This window comes from Octodon degus, unplaced genomic scaffold, assembly GCF_000260255.1.
Source record: "Octodon degus isolate 3935 unplaced genomic scaffold, OctDeg1.0 scaffold00143, whole genome shotgun sequence".
Lineage (NCBI taxonomy): Eukaryota > Metazoa > Chordata > Mammalia > Rodentia > Octodontidae > Octodon > Octodon degus.
The window spans coordinates 4,851,667-4,857,485 of record NW_004524719.1 but is presented as its reverse complement, the minus strand read 5'-3'; the positions used below and the strand labels follow the sequence as shown (position 1 = coordinate 4,857,485).

Genomic DNA, 5,819 nt, shown 5'->3' with positions numbered 1-5,819 from the left:
GAGGAGGAGGAGGAGGAGGAGGAGGAGGAGGAGGAGAAGCAGAAGTTGCAGCCTCTTCCTCCTCCTTCATGCTACCCAGATCGACCCCAATTAAGACAATGAGTGTTGTCATAATCCAAAGGTCTTGTAGTTTCGTGCCCAAGTCAGATGGCTTATTTTGTAGTTGCTCAGTCAGCTCCAGGGAGACAGGGTCACTGAGCAGCATCCTTGTCCTGGGATCATTCTCCAGTTTCTGACACAAGTTTGGCGTGTTGTAAAGATTCACAAATTTCCTCTCTGCCAACTGGACCTCCTTATTCTGTAAACCCTCTTTGAGTTGAGAATTTCTCACTTCATGTTTTAAATGCTCCTTATAGGTTTACTTGGCTCCTTTATATCTTTTTAAGAACTCAAGAGCGGTTGCTTTTCTTGAATAGCCTTTGCCCCAGTCAGGATGCAGGTCAACAGCTTTCAGCCATCCTCAGAAGCCTTCTGGTAGTCTCCTTTCTTGGTATCAGCTACAGAATGATTACCATGGAGCACATGATTGTGAGGGTAGTTTCACACGGTTGTGAAGCTTATTTGCTTCAAAGTAGCACTGTAAGGCACCATCAATATTCCTAGGACAGAGGCCCTTATTGCCCTTCGCCTTTGGATAATTCACCAGCTCCACATCTGGGCTGGGAATCCAGTTGAATTGAACCTGTCATCTCCATATTAGCAACCCCCAATATCAAATTTTGAAGTCAGTATTTTATTCAAAGCATCTACATATTACCCATTTTGTAGCTGAATATGCATCATCCCTAAAGCGTGGTTATATATATTTATTCCCATTGAGGTAATGAACAGTTCATTATCTTTTTTTTTTTTTTTTCCATAACTGGGGGTTGAACTCAGGCCCTTGCACTTGCCAGGGAAGCACTTTTTCCACTGAGCCATCTCTCCGGCCCCAATTCATCATCTTGCAGCCTTTAGTCTCACACTGAGGATAATGAGTATCTGATTATTAGACACTAATTATTTCAGAAAATGAATATGCAAGTTACCAAAATCCTTTTACATGATTCATTTTTCTTTCTTACAATTATTTTTCTTTCTTAGTAAATATGAACTTCACTGCTTGATAGCTGTATCCTGTAACTCAGTTGTGTCCCAAATTTACTCATCAAGGAGATTATGGGGCCACAGAGGAAAGTGATTGATGATGTAGAGTGTGCCTAAGGAGAGTCACATGGAGAGAAAACATTCTCTCAGGCTTTCGCAGAGAGCAAATTGGTCAAGCAATGGCCGTGACTCATCCACATGGCTGATACTAAAAAGGATCTATGATCTGCGGTACAGGGTTTCAGAGTAGATCCTGAGGGGATTTGACTGACCTTGTCAGATACGTAAGTTACATTTCTTGTTATGTAGGTCTTGCTTTATCTTGGTCTTAATCATTCAGCAGAAAAGTATAAAAACGAAGTATAAAAAGTAAAGCCGTATTAATATCTGAGCTGTAAAAAGCTCAAGTCAAGAAATTCTGTCATTGCCAGCCCTACAGATAACCCACTACTATCATGGACTACCAGTCTATATTGGATTAGTTTGCTGAATTCACACATCTACAATATTTAAATGGCAATAAAATACCCATCTCTGACAGATGTAAATAAAAAAAGGGGAGACAAATGAAGGACCATTTTATATCTGTATATACAAAATAGTTAGGATAGATATACAGCTACTTTCTCTTAATTCAATGAGAAGAAAGATTTGTACCAATAGTGTTTGGAAAGGATATCATGTCTGCATTTTGTACTATGAATAACCACTATGAAGACAACAATATGCAATGTATTGATTATTGAAACTGTCTTAGTAATTGGTTTTGAAACTGTCTCATTGCCATTTGTTTCTCAATAAAATTATTAGTGAGCTTTCTAACTGTATATATCTATTGAAATCATATGTGCTATTTTAGTTATGTTTTGTTCAGAAAATAATTATTTTAACTTATTACACATTATTTGCATTGTATTGCACTTGTAAGAAGTACGTTGGGGCTAGGAAGACGTTTCAGTAGAATAAGCACTTCCCTGGCAAGCACAAGGGCCTGATTTCAATCCCTGGTTCAGAATAAAAGAAAAAAAAAATAAATATATTAAAGGACACCATTATGTATCATAGTTCTATAATTTAAATCATGCAAAACTGTCAGAAATAAAATCAACCACAATTTGATTTCAAGCCATCTAAAAAATCAAATATAGCATTTAATAATAAGAAATATCTACGAGCTCTTTTAGAAGAATGTCTAACATACACGTATATAATATGTATATTGACAGGCACAGAGGAACGATCATCTTGCTTACCCAGTTAATGGTGTCGTATACATGAATGGTGCGACTATATAATCTCGTGACACACTTCCTTTTAAATTATGCTTGTAGAGATTAACTATTTAGAGAAATGTTAAAGAAGGTAATTATAAATTGATTGATTAAAATTGATGGACTTTTCAGAACCTTCCTATAGAGTCTACACCTTTATATTTATGTAGCAAAACATCAACCTCAAAATTTTAAAATATATGTCATGTATTTTAATCTAATTTCATAAAGTAGTGATGGTTTGTATGCATCTATATGTTTGAATACTGGGCCTGGGGAGATAGCTCACTAGAATAAGCACTTGCCTGGCAAGCACAGGGTTCTGAGTTCAATCTTCAGTACCGCAAAAAAGAAAAAAAAGTAACATCAATTTTAGGGGCCAGGGAGATGGCTCAGTGGAATAAGCACTTCCCTGGCAAGTGCAAGGGCCTGAAATCAAACCCCAGTTTTGCCAAAAAAAAATGTATGTTTCAATACTTATGAATCAGAGAAGAAGATTTAGCATACACATCCCGCATGATCTGATCTCAGGATGAACGTTTTCTGTGCCACAGAAAAGAAGGATCAGTTTAGAATTAATTCCAGAAATCAGTAGGAAGGGAAAGAGTTGTGCGTGAAAATATAGATGAGGAATGAGCAGTGCATGTTGCAGAACTCCACAGGGGTCTAAGTGGCTCCCGGAGGTGTGTTTGGTAGGAATTGCGGAAGCAGGCAACATGGCAATCCAAACATTATAAGGTCGAAATGTTAAGGGCTTGTGCTATAGCATCATCCCATTATGGATATTGAAAGAAGAGGAAATTTAGAACTAAATGATTCAGTTTCATCTGGACCTTCCCATTTTTCAACACGTGGCTACAAGCCAGCCTTCAGAGTCCTCTGGGCTCATTTCTTCACTGATTACATGCAATAATAGTAAGTGAACTGGCTGCACTGTGTTACTGTTATAAAAAGTCAAAATCAAAGACACAGGCATTACTAATATTTAATAATACACCACATATAACCGTCAACCATGTTTATAGTAATAGTAGCTATGAGTTTGCTCTCTTCTCTGAGTCAGTATGGTAAGTGATGTGATTGCACCTCGCACATAACTTTGTATAACAACCATGTGAGATACTGGATATTACTGGATCTGGTTTGGAATGAAGAATGTAAAGAAGGTTCAAATGTCATGTCAAGGTCATTGAGTCAGTGAATGAGTCAGGGTTATTAAGATCTCTAAGTCCTGAGTCCAAGATGGTGGGTGGATTAGTAGTCTCTGTGTCCCATCCCAAGCCTCATTAATTTGGTGACTACACTGGTATGTTCAGAGGTTTCTTGGATACATTTTTCCCTGTGACATTTAGTATATATGCATAATACTGATGTACCAAGTTTCTAATTTTCTTTTCCAATAAACTTATTTCTTCTAATTTCACAACATTATGTTTGTTATATGATAATAATACAAATAATAACATCATCCTAGTCATTTAGTAAATGCATTATTGCTATGTGCATATAGTAAGTGTCTCAGTTAGTTTTCTTTCATTGCTGGGACAAAATACCTGACACCCAGAATTAAGGAAGGAAAGGTTTATTTAGCTCACAGTTCCTGCAGGTTTCAGTCAATAATAATTGGAGTGAAATTTCAGTCAATTTCACTCCAAGGCAGAGTGACACATGGCAGAGGGCAGCAGTTCATGGCATAGGAAAACAGCAAAGAGCGAAGAGAGGAGCAGCGGCAACCACAACAGCAGAGGCAGCGAGCAAGCCTCTCCCTTCCTTATGTTGCATTCAGGCTCCCTGCCCCAGGGTGGGTGTAGCGCTCACACCCGTAATCCCAGCATTGGATCATGAATTAATCCCAAAATCTAGATGTCCATCCCAGTGACTATATGAGGCTTTTGGGGGAACAACTGGACACAAAGCATCGCGATGTGTCCAGAAGCATGCCTTTTAAGGCACTGAAGTTATGGATTTTAATTGAAACACATAATTGGTGATTAATGTGGACGAGCCTTGTCTGGTTGTCCCATGGATGACCTCAAAAACACTCCATAACCTTGGAAATTTCACAGAGATATTTTTAATCTCTTCATTTAATGAAAATGACTGGCATAAAAAAATTCATTAATTTTTGTAGTTATGCTTAAAGGTGTATATCTCTAAAGTCCAGACCTTACACACATATAAAATGACTATACATCAAACAAGAGATAAATAGTATGCTTCCCAAGGGCCGGCCATAGTTAGAAGAAAGACTGCAGCTTTCTGATTTCTAAAACAAGGAAAGTATTCAGGTATACCATTAGCATAAATTAATTTCCTTCTTCAGTTGAAATTATTTCATTCTAAATAAACTTGATTATTAAAAACACTTTTGGTTTTACTTGTAGATTGTCTCCAATTGGAAATTATTAAACAAGGTATTTATAAAGTACTTACAATGTACAATGTATTTTCTGATTTAGTTTTAATTATTCAATACCTAAAACAAACGTATTTGAAGGCTTTTGGATTACAGAATCAATGTTCTCATCACATGTCTTCATTCATCCTTTGTGAATTTTTGGTACCTGAGATGTACAGAGTTTAAAAAAAGGGCTATTTTTTATTGTTTCAAAATATTATTAATCTTGAAACTTTTTATTGTTGGCTTTATCAAATCACATTTATTATTTCCATGTTTTGACAGTTATAGTAAAGCTTTATTAGAGTATTCAGTTAATAACTACATGTTCTCTAGAGAAAATTTAGGGCCAGCCAAATAGCTCAGCAGATTAAAGCACCTGCAAGCAGGTGCAGGGACCAGGGGTTTGATCCCAGGGCCTGCCATGCCAACCCTGCCCCTGGGGCACACTGAGACAGCAATTGAGACTGGGTGTGGTGGCACATGCCTGTAATCCCAGCTCCTGGGAGGCTGGAAACAGGTGGATCACTACAAGTCTGATCTAGTATTGAGACCCTGAACACCCTGTAGACCCTTCCCTAAAATACAAACAAAAAAATAATAATAAAATAAACAAAACAAATAAAGAAAATTTATGTGCATGTATCTTGGTGTAGAGGTTCCTAATTTTGCACGTAAGGACAATTTTATGGTAAAATGTATCAGTACACGAAGACTGGTTTGGGTGTAGCGGTGGCTACCTGAACAAGCAATGGATTATGTATTTGTGCACTTTCCAAATTCTTTGGTAGAAGCCTTAAAACCTTGAGCTCTCATGAAATGCCATTTGATGATAGGAATTTTGGGAGGTATTTAGTCACGAGGAAGTCATGTGTGTAGGGAACTTCACGATGAGATTACTGACCTTATACAAAGAGAAAGACTGACGAGAGCTTTTATCCGTTTTTCACTCCAAGGAACATTATATCAGGACACAACCCCAAAGAGAAGTCTCACCAGAATGCGACCACGCTGTTTCATGAATTTAGGCTTCCTCATCTTGCAAACTGAGAAATGCCTGTTGA

The 5,819-nt window shown here is 37.5% G+C and overlaps 1 pseudogene; it reads right to left on the bottom strand.

Annotated features, from left to right (window-relative positions):
• LOC101567551 overlaps nucleotides 1–5,819 on the bottom strand; it is a 45,479-nt pseudogene that overhangs the window by 5,913 nt on the left and 33,747 nt on the right.